Raw genomic sequence first — 23,488 nt, 5'->3', positions numbered from 1 at the left:
TTTTCTCACTACCTTACCACATACAGTAGAAAACGGGACACTATTAGTTACATTTTACGTTAGTAGTTTATATAGTAATATACCCCATGAATTAGGAAAAGAAGCAATACTATTTTGGATCAACAGACACGCATAAACACTACATCTCAGATTCACAAAGCAATTCATTATCGATAGTATAGACATAAGTCTAAATAATAATTCCTTCGAATTAAACAATACCAACTACATCCAAACACTAGGTACAGCAATGGGAACGAAAATGGCACCGACTTACGCAACCCTTACATTAGCCTACCTAGAAGAAACCTTATATAAAAAAATAGAACAAAAATTTGGCCACAGCACTAAAATACTGTTTGTAGAATCATGGAAAAGGTACTTAGATGACTGCTTCATCCTATGGAAACCCACATGGGGGGACATCACAGACTTACACACCATACTCCAGAACCTACACCCAAAAATTAAATTCACCATAGAACAAAGCTCTACAGAATTACCTTTCCTAGACATACTGATAAAGATTAAAGACAATAACATTATCACAGACATTTACCGCAAACCTACAGACACCCAACAATACCTACACTTTAAAAGTCACCACCCTAAAAGCTGCATAAAATCAATTCCCTACACCCTAGCACGTAGAATCTGCACCATAATCACGGACAATAACCTTCGAAAAATCCGACTCAAGGAACTACGAATAAATTTAAGAAAAAGAAAATACCCATCACAACTTATAGACAAAGGGATCCAACTTGCGACAAATATACCAGTAGAAGATTTGAGAACCCCTAAAGAACGAAACAAAGAACAAATCCTAACATACGTCTCCACACACAACACAAACAACCCTGAACTTTTCACAGAGATAACGAAAAACCTCGTCCTACTTAACCAAAACAGCAAACTAAACAATTTCCTTAAAACAACAAAAATAATAAAAAGCAAACGCCAACCCAAAAACCTAAAACGCATTCTTACCTCATCCAAACTCAATCAAGACACAACAAAAGGAGTCACAAAATGCAACAAACAACGATGTGGAGTCTGCAACATAATATTAGAGGGAAACACATACACATTTGCGAACCCCATACAAACATTCAAAATTAAAAAAAAACCTAGATTGCACCTAAAAAAACGTGATCTATGTAATAAAATGTCCAGCATGCGATAAATCCTACATAGGCGCTACAAAAAACCTTAGTAATAGAGTAGCCCTACACCGATCCAACATCAAAATCGCGGAAAATAGACACCTACATGTATCACAACATATACACGCATGCAGTGGAGGCAGATTCGAGATAATGCCCATCTTCCAAACTGACAACTACTTCTACTTGCTAACTCAAGAAAAAAATTTCATAACAAAGTTTAACCCCGCCTTAAACGTCTCTCCATAATTATACACATAGATAGGCAAAACACAAAATACACTTACACGCATGCATGCTTGGGTAGGTGTACACCCTCACACACGAAACAACAAAAAAGCACAATAAGGCACACGCAAACTTTCGCGGGTGCGCGCGCCCATACCCAGTACAGTACCATTTCTCTTAACTAAACACACAAGAAATTAAACGTATGTATGTGTGCGTGCGCGCGTGTGTGCGTGTGTATACGTGTATGTGCGTGGGTGTACACATATGATTGTGTATACGTGTGTGTATAATTATATATCATCTGTTATCTATGCTACATCTTGTTTGTATGTATACGTGCACTTATGTTTGGGTGACCGAATCCATGTATGCATATGTGCATGGATTGGAAAGGAAACTTCAACCAATGTATGCATAAGGTGGGATGTATGAATATGTGTGTGTGTGTGGGATTGTGAGTGCATGTGCCCATATATATATGGGTGGATGAGTGTATACACATCCGTATGTATGTGTGTGTATGTATGTATATATACATATGTATGCACATGTATGAGTGGGTAAATGTGTTCGTGTGAATATGGATATACGCGTATGTGTGAGCCCCTGCATATGTCTGTGTGTGTGCATGTGTGTGTGTATGTGCCTACATAGTATGTGGATGTTTGTGAGTGTATGTGCACATACATATATGTGTGTACATATATGTGTGTATGTGCGTGTATGTGTGTGTATATATATCTTCTACCTATTATTCTCCATCTTACTTGTGTGTGTGTGTGGGTACGTGTACGTATGTCTGAATGATTAAGCGCATATATACATGCGTGTTTTGGTAGGGGAAAAAAAAAAGTGTATATATATATATATATATATATAAAAATAAAAAAATAAAAATAATTGTTAGCGGTGGATGTATGCGAGTACGTGTGTGAGTGTGTAGGTGGGTATGTATATGTGTATATATGTATGCTCCTACACATATTTCTATGTATGTACGTGTGTGTATGTGTGTGTGCCTGTGTGCGTGTGCATGTGTACATGTACATGAATATATATGTATGCGTATGGGATTGTGTGTGAGTGTATGCTATACATGGGGAAAGAAAGTCTTTAAAAAAGAACCCTAAAGAAGCCATAAAAACCTTCACCATATGGACTAAAAAACACTCTTTGAAACTAACTTTGACCGGTCACAGTGAAACACTTACAGCTGGAGACAGAATGTCTAAACACTGAACACACGCATCGCACCAGTCACCACTATGAAAAACATATTTAATATCAGCGGAGGCATATCCACAAACTCCCATTTTAAAGAAAAACTTTTTACGAAAATATCTGAAGAGAGCACACCCTAAGCTCGAAACGCGTTATAAAAATATTTTAAAATAAAAATATGATGAAAACCTTTTAAAAAAACCCACAATTGTTGATGGCTACACTCTTTTAAATATACATTTTTTCTGTCGTTGGAACTACACAACCATCACTTTAAATATATATATATATATATATATATATATATATATATATATATATATATATATATTGTTTCCAACATTTAGATTAGTGATATTCCTGACAAACAAAGAAATTGCTGTGTCGTCGATTAGAATCTATCCATATAACAATTATCGCTCGTGTTTCTTTAAACGTCATGTCGTATTTTTTAATTCCTTACACCACGTGATTTTATGCATTTCTGGATTGATTTCTTTAATCCTTTATGATCTGCTTCAACTAATTCGTTCAGTCGTAGATAAATGAATATAAAGACATAAATAAAGTCAACATTGATTCAAACACGCGTGTACGTTTTAATTAAATATCTTGGTATATGTCAGATACCTCCACATTGTAACACCCCATTGATTATATTCAGTACGCCACCATCTGTCTCAGAAAGTAGAAATTCCATTTGTTGTTATAAACACACTTTTTCAAGCACTATGGATAATAATCAAGATAAGTTTATGAAATGCAAAAATACTCAGTGGAAGTATAACTCTTGAACTGACAATCTAACAGTGCCAAGTTCGACTCCATTTCGTTCAACAGAAACGACGAAAACATTTTTCTTTCGAGATGTTGGCAACCTTCACGTGGTTCGTCCTATACAAACCTGATGCTTGTCTAGAAAGAGATACAAGCAAATGAAGTTTATTAAAACACATTCCATTACCATATTTGTAAAACGAGTACATGTATGCAACTCTTTGGCGATGTGGCAGAGATTAGATCTTGAGAGACACTGCAGAATCTAACAGGTAGAGATTCCGTTTTGAACCCTGTTCAAGACGTAAAGATTACTGGGTAGTACATCAACCCATGTGTGACAGTAATACTCCATGCATGGGCGAATGATAGCTTTGTAGATATATAAGATAGTGACAATTTAAGGCGCAAAGGATACACCACGATGAGGTGAAGGAGATACGCAAATGTAATTATATTCATACATAGACATTTAAATTTAAAAAATGTAAAAAACCGATTTGGTTGAGGAGATCTTAAGTACAACGACCTCCAGTAAATTTGCGGTCTTTTGGTGACTGATAACCCTAGCTAGGACTAGCATAGACCAACAAAAGGTCCAGTTACGAGGATTACCAAAGACCCCCTTCCCCAATTGTATAGTTGCCTTGTGCCTATTTTTTTTTTCATTTTTGCCTCGGTACATTTCGGAAAATAAAACTCAACCGCACTAGGTCATACTATAATAGATATAATAGTCTGAAAATAGACATTTCGTCTGGAAAAGTTTGTGTTAGTAATATCTCACTTAATAGTATTGTATTCAACCCTATTTCTGTTAGTTTTCTTTATAAGAGTTCGAAATATTGTTTTTTAATCTATTATTTGAGGGGAATGGGCTTCTATTGTTCAAGCATTGTTTCGAGATATATTTTCTTTCTATGTTATAATATTTTGTCAGTTTTTCAGTATGTGACTGATTGCCATTAGTTGATTGCAGAACCTACATCAAGACGCTATTTCTCCTTGAGTATGTAGTTATGAGTTAAGTATGTGTGTCTAATTCTAATTCTACTTAATATATCTTGTATTCGATTGGTTAGTCGTTCTGTGATTTCCAGATTAAATGTCGGTTGATGTTTAAAGAGTTTGTTGTTGCTAACATGTCGCATGTACTTTGCCAATTTCTCATGTAAAGATTGACTTGGTTTTGTAATATATAAAGTTGAGTTTAAGAGTTGCAATTGTCATTTTAGTAGCTTCTTCTGTAAGTATGATAGCTATCGTATATCTCTTAATACCCACATGGCTAGGAAAGAATTTTAAGACTTTTTGTCCTTGTCCTTTAGATATTGATATTTTTCTAATATATCTCGCATGGGTGGGGGGAGACTGGAAAGTCGAAAATGACTTTTATTCGAATTACTATTCTTTATACTGATGATTCCTGTAAAAGGAGGAAATAAAAATTAAATACAAATATTTCTGATGATATTGTAAGTAGACACATACTCTATGCATGGAATATTATTGCCACATCTTGGTTGATGTATATTTCATATGTGGGTCATCGATTCCTTCTGATATTCACTTTCTAGATTCGTTTTTAATGTTTTGCACGCTCTCATCACCCCACCCATATAACACTTGCTTGATTCCTACTTAATGTAATGTTCTTTCTCCTACATTTTTTCTCCCGTATAGTGTAAACTTAATTCTAATTATTTTTTAATCTTATTTCTCAGATATGTTTTATTTGTACTCTTATTTCTGTTTTTGTTTTCTTTTATTGAATTTTTTTATTACGCTTTGCAAAAATAAATTAGTGATTCTCTCCTTATTTTTCCTTATTTTTATTTATTTTTTTTTTTTGCTTTTTCCCTCGTCTGAACGTCTGTGTTTTACTCTTCTGTCGCTACAAAGACAGATGCACAGAAAAATAAATAGACAGACACATATACAAACACAGACACAGACACATTATATGTGTATATATAAATATATATATATATGTATATATATATATATATATATATATGAAAAGATTTGTATAGGTACATGATGTTATAACATTTTTAAATAATACCGAATGTAGTGCCATAATTAATTGCTAAGGTTTTAGTTTTTTTTTTTTACTATAGTTTAAACATAAACCATTAAAAAGATATTTTCAAAATCAACGACCAAAATACACTTCTAATGTATATTTCTCCTGAGCATGAATTAGATAAAAGGGATAAATAAGGGGTGAGGCAGAAAAAACCTTATCGAGACGTCCTTCAGCCAACTGTTTTCAAGATTATTAACGTTAGCAACGAGGAATAAAACATCGTTTAAAATCGAAATACTCGTATTCATGATGGCAATTATGGAAAGGAATAGTGTATACGTTAGTGAAACTCAGCGTAAATTGGAAAAAAAAGGCTCAATGAACATAAAAGAGATATAAAAAATAGCAATTCTCTAAGTGCATTATTCTCTCATTCATTGCAACATAACCACACCTTTGACTTTAAACAAGCAAAATTAGTTAAATTTATTTCAAATAAACCACGCCGGAGACTTCTTGAATCTGCGCTTATCGCAATTTCAAGCACTATTAAACAACGTGGAGGTTTCTATAACATAGCGCCATTAATAAGTAAACTTTTATTAAAAGAACATTATTTAACTGTAGACACAGGTTAACTTTCTCACACCATTCAAACACCCTCTGTAATAATTAACACATAATCTCAATCAATAAATTACATAAAACACACTCATTTCATTTCTGTTACAAACTTATATTTGAATATCAACAGATATCTCTTTTTCCCAATAAGAATATTAACTTGCGTTCATAGTTTTAAAATTACATTAACGACTATATGACATCACTAAAATCTCTTCTCTTTAACAGCGCCAGCCCTCCCCCTCCTTTTTGAATTTCCAACGTCTTTTTCCCGTTTCTCTGAAATAGAACTGCGTCACACTGTGCACGTGAAAAATTTTCAAATATTTTGTACTGGTATTTTTTGTTTCTTAATCTCATTCATCTAGAGGAAGTCTCGAAATAAAGACGAAACGTTGATGAACACATAATACGGTTTGTTCGTTTTTATTTCTCTATTTTGTCGGAATAATATTTCCATCATTTTCATCATATATATATACATATATATATATATATATATATATATATATATATATATATATATATATATATATATATATATATATATAGGGATCTGAGTTTGAGGTTTTCTTTTTCAGATAAGTTATTTTATCTTACTACATTCTACGAATATTTTATTTATATAACTTGCAATGTTTTCCTTGAGATTTTCTCTTTGGTTTTCTTCGTTGGATTTTCATCGGTTTCCTGCGTTCCCTAGCGGAGTGTTATATTTTTCTTGCTCTTCTACAGCTTTTGTTGCATGAGCGCTATTGACCGCGCAATGGCCAAGTTTTCCGGATCTTAGAGACACTTGGTAGAACTTGTTATTTTGATTAATTAATCCTATGAATAATTTATACCAGAGTATTACTATTTCCTGTTGTTTTTCCAAAATTCCCGAGACAACATTGTCGAACACTCAAATTTCGCCTTCGAATTATTTTCGTGCTCGGGAATCACTAGGATTTAACTAGTGTTTTGCCGGATTTTAGCATTTTTCTAGAGTTTTGCCGGATGGTGACATTTTACACATTTGAACGGTCGCCATTTTTTTCTGTAGAATCCCTATTCTAAGAATTGTTTTACCTGGAATTTTGAACATCTTGTATATTTTTTAAACATTATTTTTGACTTGTTTAAGTGTTTTTTTTTTCGTTCCTCTACTTACCTTTTTAAAATGTTTATTAAAATTTTTGATGGTTGTTTCTTTATTACGTTTAATTTTTCAATTTTTATATTTGATTTATATTTTTATATTTATATTTTTAATTAGTATTTTAATATTTTCTTAATTATTTTGTTTAATTTTTCGATGTTTTAATATCGTTTTTTTCTTTTCTCCTTACGTAATATCATTATAATTTTTTTCTCTGTTATATCTCTTTCTGTATCCTCTTCCTGCTTTTCTACCCCATAACTAGTTTTTAGAATATTTTGTTTTCTTTCTTCTTCTCTCTTTTCCTTTTTATTGCTTCTTTCTCTTCTATGATTCCCGATTATCCATTAGCATTTCTCGTACTTATTTGCCGTTTATATTTTTCTACATTTTTTTATGGTTTAATATTTCTGATTTGTTTTTATTTTTTTTTAATATTTCCTTTAAAATGTTTATATTATATTTATCTATAGTTTATTCTTTCCTGTCTATTGTCGTTTAATTTATCCCATCTACTCATACTATAAGTGCGCTAGTATGTCATATGTTATTATTACAAGCAAAGCAAATACAGATTTATAAAGCTGGCAGGAGCATAGCATTGTAGCAATGGTATACTCTAATAGACACTGAGCTAAGTATGACTAAGCAGAACGTCGCTTAACTGCGATTGTTTGGATGACCACATAATATTAACATTATCTTAGTCATCAATAGTTTAAATAAAATTACTACCTAATGATATGCGCAGAAGATGTGACCAGATTCTCTTGACTTAATTTCTGCAGAAACCATTTGATGAACGTAATTCGCTGTTTTATTTATTCTATTGTTTAAAAAAAATCGCTTTGATTTTTTATACATTCAGATTGCTAGCAATAGTATGTCTTTATCGGTCGCAGATCTATGTCGAACTAACATGCAGAAAGTTGATGAGCTTTGAAGACGAGAATGGTGGTATATAAACAACGACATTGTGCGCCCCGGAATTTATTTTTCTACATTGTCACCACCGTTCTAAATGCACTTCTGATAACAATCAGTTACGCTAAAGTGGTGGTTTTTACAAACCCATACCGTGATTATCTGTAACAGAAAGATGAAACTTTGATTGAATAAGTTCAGCCATAATGACAACGCAATTTGCAATTCCCTATGATCCATACGTTTTGGAACGCCCTTCGTACTATGTATTGTTGCTACAGAAAATAAAGAATTACAATTACTGACAAAAGAAGGCAAAATGTATGATTTGTACGAGAAGAAAATGTGTTGCATAAGATCAGATCATAGGATTTCAATAGAGCGTATCAATTTTACTTATGTATGTCAATCCACTTCTTCCTAAAAACAAACACATTTCTGTTTTTTTTTAACTCTAATTTTACCTTACAATATACGCATACTTCTTATTATTGTATAACGAAATAGTTTGTAACATAGAGAAGTTGTTGATGAATTATTAATGCAAACAAGTTAACGAAATAAAGTTTGTTCTGGAGCAAAGAGAATTCTGTCATTTTCTACCCTACATCAAGCAAGAAACGGGACACAAGCGATATATGTCTCTCTGTGTATTGCTATGTTTATCTGCTTGTAAAAATTTAGAGATCCCTCATATTGTTTCTGAATGTTTCAAGTTGTGCGTATTTTTTGTTGTTGTAGTTATTGGAAGTCCATCGTATTCGAAGAAGACGCTTTGTTTTGGCAACTCATCTATATTTTCGGAGGTGGCTGCGCAATTTCACATTTGTTGCCCAGGATGGCGCAATAGATGCACTGAAAGTCCGTAGTTTTGTTTTTCTCAATGCTGTTGATGTTCTATTGCGTTGATATCTGGCGGCAGTATTAATAAATATTATACGATGTGATTTCAATAAGTTTCCAAACTTTTTTGTACATACATTTAAATTGGTTCGTATACTTTTGAAAATTCAGTATGTTATTGTTATACATCATATAAAACGTCTTATACACTTTTATGATTACAGTTCAAGTGAACATCTACAGCAAGAATTTGAATACACCTTACTAAAGATTGAGTGTAATAATTGTAGAATTTCAAAAATGCAAACTGGACGTGAGAGCACTTTAGAAGAATGATATGCAATAGTCTTCAGTTTTAAACATAGAAAAATGTTACAGAAACGTGTGGAATTCTTCGGACTGCTTTTGGACTATCTTGCATGAACTGAGTATTAATTTGTGAGCGACATAAGAGATTTAAGGAATGTAGAGAGTCTATGATGCAAAAGAGGCAATAAGTGCATTATTGGATGTCATTGTGGGAACTGTACACAATTATTTGTGAAGAACTGAAGATGCGGAAGATTTACGCGAACTTCTTCCCAATAGTCTGCAAAGAAGATCAGAAAGACGTTGTCATGACAGCAGGGAAATAGTCGAGCTGATCATTAAGGATCCCGTAGTATTGATGTTCTGGTGACCTGCGATGCACCAGGCCACAACTCCATCCTTTTAACAGTCTATTTGATCAATATACGAGACAATTGCGGATATAAACGAGGCTGTAACGAAACACATTGACACATTTATATAGGAGAACATCATTTCAGAAGTTATTAAAACGGTGCAACACATGCATTGCAGCCGGAGGATGTTATTTCAGAGTGGAATAGAATTTTATGTGTGTACTATCAATAAAAGTGTCCATACGCAAAATTTCTGGAGATTTTTTCAAGGCATCTCGTATAAGGAATAAAACACGGCGCCTGGGCGAATGTATCCTAAGATAATCAAGAACCTGGATTACTAGGCACAGTAAAAAGTGTATAATTATTTCTATACACCACGGAAAATCGAATCTTTTGTATTAAAAAATAGCTTTAATAGTTGGTATATACGAGAGTGTAATTATATACATACATTTCTTATTCGTTTAATGTGCGCCAACATAAGGCAATCACAATCCATCAGGATATCTAACAACTGCCATCATTCTGAGAGCTAATATAAACATCGTAACATGACAAATATAAAAACCATTTTCTAACTGAATACTGCTTTATCCGGTAATTTATCATTCTGATCACCGGCATCCGTATCGTTGACATTTATTTCATCATCTTTTCCTGTCATTTCTCCGAATTTACTTAATATTTATCGCTTTCCGCATGGCGAATATATTCAGTGCCTTCAACGCTTTAACTTGTTATCAATCTATTTAAGAGTTTGCAGACGTTACTGTCACAATATCTGATGATGTGCCTGAAAACCTTTTTTATGCGCATCTTTTCGAACTCGGAACTCGTTATGTGGAAGTTAAGGATGCTTGAAAAAGTGTTAGTTTATTGGTAAGGGATCTGGAAAGTATGGCTGATGAGGTAGAGTTTCATAGTCCGATTTGTTCAAACATTTACTGTGTCCGTTTAGCAGTGTGCGGTCAGGCATTTTCGTGGAGGGGAATTGAACCTATTCTGTTGACTAATGTTGCGTGTTTTTGTCGAAGTTTCTGATGTATTTCATTTATTTGTTGACAGTACTTTTTCCGCCGTAGTAATTTCGCATGTATTCATAAAACTGTAATGGATGAGATTGGTCACAGACCACCAAACAATCAGAGATTCTGTTGGTGCAACTCTGGACTCAAGAAGTATCGTGGAACTTCGTTGGCATAACCACTGAGCTAAGCGTCGCCAGTTGTCGCAATGAACTAACTTTTCATCGCAAGTCACATCCCGGTTCTGAAATGAGTCGTTCTTACTGCGTAAATGAAGAGAAGACGACAATTAATAACGGTGGTTCTTTTGGTTGTCGTTCGATTCGGGAGACACTCATTTAACACAGTTTTGTTCTTTCCATATAGCTCTCAAGTTTTTTTTATAGTCGTATACGTTACGTCACATTCAGAAGCAGAAGCGTGGATTGGCTTCAACTAAGGCTCTTTATTGATCGTTGCAAACATTCGATGGTCGACCACTACACTCATCATATTTAGTACTCTCGTCGTTGTCAGTATAATTCTCAAAGCAGCATAATGAAGCTTGCTTTCCGGGCTGTTGGAAAACTGCTTCTGTTGTATCAGTATTCAAGAATTCTGGCGAAAGGACTGACCCATTAAATTATCGCCGCATTAGCCTCCTCCCACTTTTTGCCAAAATATTTGAGACCTTAATTAACCATGCTCTAGTCCATCACCTTACAGATGCTAAACTTCTGACTGACCAACAATATGGATTTAGACAAGCCCGTTCCACAGGAGACATCCTAACTGTAATCTCTGAAAGTATATACCATTCACTGGACAAAGCGGGGAGGGCAGAGCGGTAGCTGTAGATATATCTAAGGCTTTTGACAGGGTATGGCATGAGGGTCTCCTCAGGAAAATTAGATCATACCGTATCACTGGTAAAATACTTAACATAAATAAATCTTTCTAAGATAAGAGAAAATGCAGGTTGTCCTCGACGGTCGTACATCTAAACAATATGATATAAATGCGGGAGTGCCCCAGGGGTCTATCCTTGGACCTCTACTGTTCCTGATATTCATAAATGACCTACCCGACAAAATTGCTTCTGAGATGGGTATATATGTTGATGACACTTCACTCTATAACAGGCACGACAGGAAGACGAATGAATACATTTATTAAAAAAATGGTAGAAACACTAGAGGAAGACCTCCAATCTGTAGTGGAAAGGGGGACAAAAATGGTTGGTCACGTTCAATGCTGCCAAGACTAAACTAGTTTCATTCAATAATTACAAGAAACCTTCTCTACCAACTATAGCAATGGCCAACGACTCTTTATCTGAGAGTACATCTTTCAAACTCCTTGGTCTAACGTCCACAGGAAACATGAGTTGGAACAATTACATTGAAGGCATTGCAAGGGCCACTGCAAGAAAGGTGGGCTCTCTCTTCCCTGCTAGACAACTACTAACACCCGAAAGTATCCTGTACCTCTATAAGGCCACTATTCGCCCATGTATGGAGTATTGCTGTCACATCTGGGCTGGTGCATCTGCTACTAGTCTCTCGCTCCTTGACAAGGTTCAAAAGAGAGTCGCAAACCTGATAGGCCCTGAACTGGCATCTAAGCTTCAGCCTCTGTCCCATCGCCTGTTCTACAAGTATTTTAGTGGTGAATGCTCTGACGAACTGCAATCACTTGTGCTCCCACGACGTGAGCACCTTCGACAAACCCGACAGGCTGCTAAATCCCACCCCCACACTGTAGAGATCCCTAGATGTAAAAGATCTTTCTACTCCAATAGTTCCTTCCCCAGAACCGCTAGACTTTGGAATTCCAGGTCCCTGCTTCCCCAATAATACTGACGTGCTGAAGTTCAAGTGTAACGTGAACCGACATCTTGTTGCCCAAATCCCTACATAGTATCCCAGTAGGTGTGACCCCTGATAGTAGCCCCCTACACCAAAGTGGCAATTTGCCTTGTTTGGGGTGAAAATGTAATAAAAAAAATAAAATAAATTGTGTTGTAAGTTCAGTAGTGGTTCTTGGACCAAACGTCTTGTTGATATTATAAGTTGTCCTTTATATAGAGAGACAACCATCCCTGGCTTAATTAGCAAGGACATAATCCATTCGGCTACTTTTAACCGCGAGAAATGCTGTTGAATTTAAACATTTACTTTTTAAATATGTTTAACGTATGTCAGAGTTGTCTAATCATTATATCATGATCTGCACATACGAGTCAAATTGACCGTCTTTAATTCAACTGAAAATGCTCAACGATAGAAACGAGTTTCTTAAAGGCGATGATTATGTACCATAATAATTATTAAATATCTACAGACATTAGTGATTTATCCTTTTCGGAATCATCAGTGCAGGGTGTCTCGATTAACACCAGTCGATAGATTTGAACCCGGCGAGAGACGTCATCCCTGTGTTACGTTTCATTATTATTAATATGATTATTGTTATTCTTGTTGTTATATATCATTCGTTGTTAGGACTTTTTAATAGTGAGTCTTAGAGAGTTTTAGAGAGGGATGTTGTTGAGAGTTTTATTAAGAGGGATGTTGCGTTCCGTGTTCGTGTTATGACGATTTTTATATATATCAAATGTTCGTTACTTAGAGGTGTAATAGAAGCTCTTTGAGTGAGGAGATAGTTGAGACAGTCTTAGTGTTCATATTGTGTATGTAGGATGTGTATGTAAAGACATTTTAAACCACATGATATACAAGACATATAATAACAATTTTCACTTTACCTTTTGGTAGAATTACAACACAAAGACGACGTTTATAAAAACACATGATGGGTTTATTTCTTCTCCCGACCGGCCGTGGTTTTCATCATCAAGAATTCAAAGCTCCACATTCTAAGTTTCAAAAGTGACCGTCTCGCTTCTAGACGTTCGAACCCCAACTGCAGACTATCGTCTGTTGTCCTCAAACTCCCTCTGACTCTCTCTCAGTTTCTCCTCCTTTAACTCTACAGTTTCTGACTATATCGAGAACTTCCCATTTTCCATTACGCCATACACATGTTAAAACATGTGTCTTCTTTCACGTGTTCTGGAAATGCGTGTCCAAAACTTTTTCCTTTGTTTACAACATGAATTTTAACCTATATTCCCAGTAACCTATATTTCCAATATGTTAAAAACATGTTTATTAAATTATCTTGTAGTTGCATTCCTCAATTGAATTTTTCATAACAGAATTGACAACGCACATTCTTTTCTTGAAACTATTTTATCTCTAAGCTAAACAATGGTTTGTTTTCACATTCCATTGCTAATTCTCTCTCGTAATCTATTTCTTAACCTAAATTACGAGGTTCGAATTTCGTCTAATCTATTTCATTTTCATTTTAACTAAATCTCTCTATTTTTATACTTACATGAAAAGGGGACAGCCCTTATCATGTAACACCTGGAGCTGCAGACAGAATACATTTCATTGTGCCAAAGTGTCATTTTGTCAGTGTTGTCTCATGAAGAGATAGACTGAAACATTTTCAGAAATGTGAGGGGTGACAACACTTTTGTGATAGGCTATATATATATATATATATATATATATATATATATATATATATATATATGCATATATGTATATATATAGAGAGAGAGCCTAGAGAGAGAGATATGTGTGCATGTATATATATGTATATATATATATATATATATATATATATAAAAAGTAGCGTCCGTGTGTTTATGTGTCTGTGTTTACACCTCCTCTTACGGCCCAAAGCACTCGACGTATCAAAACAAAACTGGCATGATAATAGACCTCCCCCAAGTGATGGGGAAAATCATTTTTCAAAGTTAATGCTAAATATGAAAGTCATAGCTTATATATATATATATATATATATATATATATATATATATATATATATATATATATATATATATATATATATATATATATATTTCATGATGTTTTTGGAGATACAAAATTTAAATATTGCAATTAGGAAGGGAAGACTTTTCTGGTTCATGATTAAAAGTAAATTTGTATATTTTGTATATATATAAATATATATATATATATATATATATATCTTCTCTCCAAAAAGGTGGGAATGAAAGGGGAACAGGAGAGGAAAGAAAAAGGAATGGGGAGCCAGCTGACCGGTTTCGACCCTCGCTTCTCAAAGCTGTATCGAGGGAATTTTTTTTTTTAAATAAAGAATGAAAGCGATTAAAATGGCTTTATTTAAATTTACGGGGAGAAAAAAAGTGGGAAAACGATTAAAATAAAACGGTGTTATGGACGAATACCCTAGGGATTAATCACGTTCAAACCCAAGAGATATACCCTTTGCTTGCAAAGAGAAGGTTTTCTGAGTCGAACGTGAATGGTCTCCAAGATCTTGAGATGGTATAAAGAATGAGCACGACTAATAATAGTAAAAGAGTCCGTGCTAAAGTTTGCTGCACAAGACGGGTTTTTAAGTAAATGATCAGTAATTGATGACCCGTATGTGTTAGTAACGACATCAGTTGCCCGGTGTGTTCCATTCCTTATTTTACTGGGTACATGTTGTTGGATTCTTCCATCTAACGTTAATGTCGTTCGACCCAAGTAGTTGGCACCACAACCACATTTAAAATTGTAAATAACATTACTTCTATGGTGGGAGGGGGTAGAACGTCTTTTCGAGAAGATGGAAATAAGGTTCTCGTGCCAATGTGCGTGTTGTGTTCTCTACGAGATCCTTATTTCCATCTTCTCGAAAAGACGTTCTACCCCCACCCCACACCATAAAAGTAATTTAGGTTTTATTTTTTGCTTCAGGTTTTATTAATTATTATTTTTTTATTTTAAGTTTCTATAACTTGATTGAAGGATTCTAATATGGGTTTTTCATTCTTATATTTCTCATCGGTAGGTTCATGTGCGTTTTTGCTGCTAAGTGACTTTCGTTTGCATTCGATTCGTAGGACAATCATGTTTGATTTTCGATTTTTTAACGATTATTCGGAAAAAATAGGTAACTTTACACGACTAGGGAGGATTTTTTTCATGTTTCTGTGTTCCGTCCATGATTTTTCATTTTACGAGTGGCGTACAATAAGTAATGTCCCTGGCCCACTTGCAGTTGTCTGATCTAGCTGAAATTTTGCATGTGCAATGATTTATATCTCTACGGGTTAAGTGGCAAATTACAGCTCTGAACTAATTGTAGTTTGTTTTACAGGTGTTTGAACTGAGTCAGGTGTGAAATGGAGCCTGTTGAATGTCGAGCAGTGATCCGGTTTTTGTATTTGAAAGGACGCACACCACAGGAGACTTTTGATGAAATGAAAGAAACTTATGGTTATAATGCCCCATCATATGACCTTGTAAAACGCTGGCATCGTGAATTCAACCATGGCGGGAAGTATGTGGAAATAGCTCCCATACATCGCAGCCCTCCTTATACCATTGATGAGGCATCTGTCCGTCAAGTTGAGTCTGCCAGTTTAGAAAATCGGCGCATTACTATTCGCCAAATAGCCCAAGATGTTAAGATTAGTACAGGGTATGTGGAAACTATCATTCATGACTATATGTATAAGGTGTCTGCCAGATGGATTTCCAGGTTGATCACCATTCCAGAAGCGAGAACGTGTCGAATGCTCGAGGATGAATTTGGAGATGTGCCAAGAAGATGAAACCTGAGTCAATCACTATAGTCCAGAGACCAAACCCCAGTCAATGCAGGCAAGAGTGCTAACCTCTGCTGGCAAGGTCATGCTCACAATCTTCTGGGACCAGGAAGGAGTAGTGATGACAGATTTCCTGGCAAATTGTACCACAATTAGAGGAGCATATTATGCTTCACTTTTCAGGAAATTAAGGGAAGCTATCAAAATCAAGAGGCGGCGCAAGATGAGCAAAGGTACCCTCCTTCTGCAGGACAATGCTCCTGTCTACAACTCGCATGTCGCCAGATCAGAAGCACGGACGTGTGGTTATGAAAACCTCCCCCATCCTCCCTTCTCTCCTTACATTGCACCCTCTGACTTTCACCTCTTCCCATCCATGAAGTTGTTTTTGAAAGGAAAGCGTTTCCCAGATGATGCATCTTTGATTTCTGAAGTCACGTCGTGGTTGGAAGACAAACCTGGGGAGTTCTACAAAAACGGTCTCCAGAGCTGCATGAAACGATGGGAGAAATGTATACCACTGGGTGCTTCCTATGTATAGAAAGACTAATACCTGTGCCAAGTTTCGTTGCTCTGTTGCTATGGGAAGAAAGTCAGTGGCATTACTAATCGCACGACCCTCGTAATGTACTTTCATAGAAATGTTTCTGCTTTGTAAAAAAAAACTATTTTCTTTACGTCACAAGTGTCACGCTCATACATGAATTCCATAGCTAATATAACATACTGACCCAGCGGGTCACGGGTAGTCTAGTATTAGATAATATTATAAAAGTTACATTTCTTTTAATATAGCCTCGTTTTTCCTATATAATTATAAAATCATATAATCATGGTTTTAATGGTGAAAAATATGAACTCGTACTAATTCAAGCATTGTCGGCCAAGTGGTCGAATGAGGCAGTAAATTAAAGTTTGTCTCTTAAAATTCAATTTTATTATTTGTATTGAACTATGTAGAACAATATGAATTGTTGAATATTTATGAGTACATATAAATTTACCTCTTTTAAGTCACTTCTATGTTCAAAATACGATGAACAGTATTTTAATAGAAATGATAACATACTCATATATGCTGCGTGTTATTGGTTTTTATGTACAAAACATTTTTTTTTTTTGCGTTATTCAGAAAAATACCATAGCTTTTTCAAAACATATATTTTGGTTATACAATTGTGAAATTTCCATGGGTCCTGCGAGGATACATTAATTTTTAGATGTACGCTTACAATATTCCATTTCTTTAGTCACTTGAGTATTTTTATATTCGGATACGAATGACGAGAAGAACATAGAATAGTTTCGGTGACATTTTCTTTTTATGACTTAAAACCGATTTTTATTTATACTTTTTTATATTCTAATTAACAATATTATCTTCATTATAAATGAGACAAAAAAAAACTCCAATTTTTAATTAAAGAAGCGTTCATTTTAATTACGGTCCCCTCGAGATAGTTTACTTAATTAAAAAAAGAGATCGTAGCAGATATCGTAGGCATTTCATAGACTTGTCATTCTGAACGCGAAAACTGAAACGACTCGGTCTTTTACGGACGACATTCAAATAACATAAAAAATATCAAATACGTTTTTGGAGTTTGGAAATGACAGCTTTTATTTTCTATGGAGAATATCGTATATATTACGAGTTGCACGATGTTTCTGTTTGGGGAATTAATTAAACTCTATTTCTTTTAAGAGATTTATTTAAAATATGATGAAATATTTAAATAAATTCAAATGCTGAAAAAAATGTTATGACCCTTTTTCAGAATGAATCAATGAGCAAAAACGGGTTATATAAATATATATATATATATATATATATATATATATATATATATATATATGTGTGTGTGTGTGCGGGTGTGTGGGTGGGTGTATGTGCATGTGTGTGTGCGTGTGTGTCTTTTATAGAAGACCATATGTGTTCAATATAACATTATACTCTTGTATAATTTTCGATGAAATATAACACTTTAATAATGATATGGTATCAAGACTAATGATTTATAGCTAATGCCAGTCCAACTGAAATTATACATGAATAAAATCTTGATAGACAACTAAATCATACCCGTCCCAGGGAAGGTAAAATGGTTTCTCTGTGCAAAACAGGCAATTTCACCTAATGTATATTCGTTTACCATAATTAAAATCAGGATATTTTAAAATTATTTTTACCTAGAAAAATGGCGTATTACAACTTGGAAAGGAAAAAAAAACTATTGTTTGGAATCGTGTCAACAGGGGATGTTGGTGAGTTTAGCAACTAGACGTCTGTTTAGATTGGATTTAAACTTATGTAAGTTGTACAAATAAGGATGACGGAACTAATTCCAAAGTCTTGCAGTCAGAGGGAAGAAAGTGTTAGAATAGAATACTTTTCTCCCATCTAGAGACGTCAATAGTAAATGGGTTGAATTTTGCTGCTTGTCCAGTTAGTCTGGACCATGTACTGCTAGAGGAGTAGAATAGGAGTTTATACATATATATATATATATATATATATATATATATATATATATATGTATATATATATATAGTAATTAATAAAAACTGAAGAAAGTGCTCAATACTGGTTTAGAGCAAATATGCGTTTTATTTTTTATTACCGTATTTTTCTGTTCAGTTACATTATTGTTTCAGCTACCCGGCCGTTTTTTGCCGTCTGTTGCTTCCTCAGACTTGTTCAGCAACACCCATTCAACTTGTTTAAACCTTAAAGTAGTAATATTAACCAGGTACATACGTAGAAGATGGTCAAAATTTAATTGTTTAGAACCAGCCTTATAAAATAGTAAACATTAAAAGTAAATCGAAAAAAAATTAGTAACTAAAGCTTGTATTATAGTAACAGACAAGAAACATAAATTTAACTAGATATCACAATATTCGATCCTTAAGCAACCCACTAACAAATGTTTCTTTTTCATTATAATTTAAAATGACTTACCTTAGAATTAAAATAAATCGACTTAAGATTGGTGTTTGGTCGATATGGTGGGATCTATAAGATTTTTGATTCTTTGTGTACCCTCTCTAAGAGTGAAAGCCGAGAGCTGGAAAATTATTCTATGCATGTAAACTAAACTTTTTATCTATAATTATTTAATAATTTGGATCAAAATATTTTTAATTAATAAAATAAAAATTAATAAAATAATTTTGATCCAAATTATTAAATGATTATGATCCTTATTAAATGTATAAAATGTAAGTCTTCGGCGTAATATACGTATAAGAGAAATAGAAAGTTAATAAAATTTGCTAAATAATGGTCGAATGAGTAGTGATTATATTCAAAGAGGATTTTAAATATTTTCATTTTTAAATTAAATCTTGAGCCCAAATTAATATGCAATAAAAATACTTCTCATAAACTGCAATGTGATAAATTTGTATTTAATGATTAATAAATATTCTTCAGATTTTACAAAAATCAGCGTCATCTGAATTTTCACGGGTGGTTTCAGCTATTTGAAGTGCCTTTGCTGAAACTAAATTAAACAAAATATATTCCAGATTATTACTCTTTAAGTAGAGCAGCTTCTTTCCGAAATGTATAATTATAAGTCAAATTACTTTAGGAGTCTATCATAGGATGACAAATGCATGAATCGGGATAGCATTAAGTTTGTTTGTTGCTGCAGCGGCAGTAAATATTGTTTTACTATCAACTGCCAATTTGGCAAAAATTCAAGTTACTTTAAGCTTTTCGTAATAGAGAGTACAAAAGTGCATACATCGCTGTTCAGCCTCTGTTATTTTGAGGCCAAAAATGCCTTGACAAATGCATTGAGAAATAGATAAGAACATATATACGTCCAGCGGAGAAACGAAACACGCTGCACGCCGGACGCGTCTACACAATGAGTATATATACTGTCCCCACAAATAAACAAGCCCAGTAATATACACATACACCCCATTTACACATAAAAAGCTCACAAAGAGCCAGTCGAAATGAACTCGCGTATGTAATATTTCTTTAAAGAAAAAATATCTTACTTTCACCAGAACTTTGCATTGTGTTAACTCTCAATCATTTTCGATCCTTTATTTACTCTAGCGGCGGTGCCCGGCGTTGCCCGGGTGTGTCAGGTGTTGTAGTAAGGAAATCAACTGGGAGGGGGAATTAAAACAATACCAGCGGGGGTGCCCGGCGCGATAGTAAATAACCCCGGGAGGGTCTAAAAAAAGTGGTAGAAGTATGCAGCCCGAGAGGAAAGAGATATTGTTAAAAAAAGTGGTAGTAGGCAGGCCGGCTCGAACCCGTTACACGAAGGTGAAAACAAGGATAAAAAAAAATCTGACGTTTGAGCTGGTGTCTTCATTGCGCGACCGGAAGTCCAAAGCGGTGAAATTAAGCGTAGTCACTCCAACCGAGACGATTACTTTGCGAAAATGTCGACGCAAAAACGGACCCCTCCTTGTAGAAAACTGCCCAGTTGAGGGTGAAGTAATTAATGTCTTGGCCAATTTTTCAATATTTGTTGTTCGAAAGATCGAGCTTCAAAACGGTACCGATCTAATCAGGATCTGTAGCAGATATGATTGCCACATCATGTCAGAAGTGCCACTCCCTCAGACACTGAAGGTTCATGAGCCCGAAAATTAATTTTAGTCCTGCCGGCGAATTTACACGCGCAAGGAGCCATGGCACTGAAGTCGAGCATTGGTATACATACATATACACACATGTATACACATACACACATACACACATATACATATACATATTTATAAACATACACACATATATACATTTATACATGCATACACATTACATATTACACACACATACATACATATACATGCATATACATACACACACATACATACATATATATGATGACTGCACCCTCTTGTCAGACGAGTGCCACTCCCTCAGACAATTAAAGTCTATGAGCCCAAAAATTACTTCCATCGTCACAGGACTATTTTAATAGACAAATGCCTGAGGGAGTATCTATACACAGATGATGTTACAGAGGCTTAGCTTGGTACGACAACTAAGTCTCTCTCTCTTTCTCTCGGTTAAAAATGTTGTGATCCAGCAACAAGCAAGAGCAAGATAGCCAGCAACAACTTAAACTGCAGACCAGCTTAATGCGGGTACTGGTCTGCCGCTTTATTTTTTTTTTAAATCATAGATTTGCTTCTCCTAGAAAGGTTGCCTTCACCACGGCTTACATTAGCCCTCTCCACCTCAACAAACACATACATACACACAAACACACACGGTGCTAGTTGGCTGTTGACCTTGAAAAAAGGTTCATTCGCCCTTTGGAAGGTTTTGTTTTATATCCTTCAGGGAGACTAGCCACCCTCCTCACGAAACAAGTCTGGTGGGGGAACCATTTTAGTCGCCGGTGACACTATCATGAGGCAGGTAGTACTGGGTTACATGGTACCAGTAGCATATGACATGACTTGACACACACACACATATATATACACACATATATAGGCACATATACAAATACAAACACATATATACGTACATACATACATAAAAATACGTACACATGTATATACATATACATAATACACATACATTTACCGACATATACATACACATATATACATATGCAGTTATACACATACATATATATATACGCCTTTATACACATACATATACATACACACAAAAATATATATATACATATATAGATACAAACAAACATAAACATATATATATACACAAACATATATACATATACACATAGATATACATACATATACATTCATATGCACATATATAAACACACATACGCATCTACATACAAACATACACACATACATATATACATAGATACATATAATGATGGCAGATCAATTATTACATGCTTCCAGCATTTCAGGCCTACACGCGTCACAACTTTTTCATCGTGTCACTACTTTTATAGACAAATGCCATGGGGAGTATCTATGCAAAGATGATATTACAGAGTTTAAGCTTTGTACAACAGCTAAATCCCTCTCTCCGTTCAAAATGTTGAGATCCAGCAACAAGCAAGCACAAGATAGCCTGCAACAAGTAAAACTGCAGACTAGTTTAATGCGGGTACTGGTCTCCCGCTTTCTGTTTTTTTTTAAATCAGCGATTTGAAACGCCTGGGCTTTTTTTTTTAAATAAAATGTTTGTTTATAAAACTCACACTTATTCTGTAGATAATGATGATGACGACAAATTTCACACATTATTTTACAAATAAATGGACGTAGGAATCAGACGAAAACAACACCCAACAGATTAGTATTGGAAACGCCTGAACTGTTTTGGTAGACGTGCATACATACATACATTCACACTAACTGATGGTTGAGATCTATATTATAGATTATATTGACTAGTTTTGAATAAACATTATTTTTATGGATAAATAGTTTCGTTATTTATTGTATTACTTTTTCCTGTGTATGCATTCCTAAATAAAAGCATTTCGCTGATACTTGAGTGACATACATGCATCTCTATGTAGAACGTTTTGTGACTTTACTGTTGAGGTTATTTCACTTAGTAAGTATATTAATTTATTGTGGCCTTGCAGAACAGAAAAATTCAATACAAAAACAGTGATATAATTAAGAATAGTATGTTACATAAGTATACATTATGATATTGAAGATATACCTGTCATGAATTTCTGCTATGCTATTTAGACGTCAATGTATTTATTGTATTTATTCTTATAATGTGTGACTCAGCTCTAGGACGACCAGTGTCAGGTGCATCACGAACACTGTCGATCGTTTGTGGCTTTTGTTCAGTCATCCGTACTGTTTTCCCATCACATTTTAATCTGCAGCCGATTCCTCGGTTGGATAAACCACAAAAGATGGAGATTAATAAGCTCCGGACGATCACTAAGAGAAAGTCTAGGCATAGGAACTAAATATTACGTTGTATAACCTGGAACAACAATAATTATGATGATAATTGCTTTGTTGCCTTAAAAGTGGATACTTTATGCTAGTTTGAAGCTCATTTGTTGCTGCGGCGTTTCTTTTTCCTTCTCCATTTAAAGTTATTATTCTTTTTAAATTGACGTGAACATTAGGATACTTCAATTCAAGTCAAATATGAACATGGAAACTTATAGACGAATAAAAGGAGAACCAAATGAGGCAGAGGTAATTTAAACGGCTATATTCAATTTATCTTAAATTTTTGTATTTTGAAAAA

The sequence above is a fragment of the Euprymna scolopes genome, chromosome 17, assembly GCF_053919585.1.
Source record: "Euprymna scolopes isolate OS-2025 chromosome 17, ASM5391958v1, whole genome shotgun sequence".
Lineage (NCBI taxonomy): Eukaryota > Metazoa > Mollusca > Cephalopoda > Sepiida > Sepiolidae > Euprymna > Euprymna scolopes.
This window is presented reverse-complemented; position numbering follows the sequence as displayed.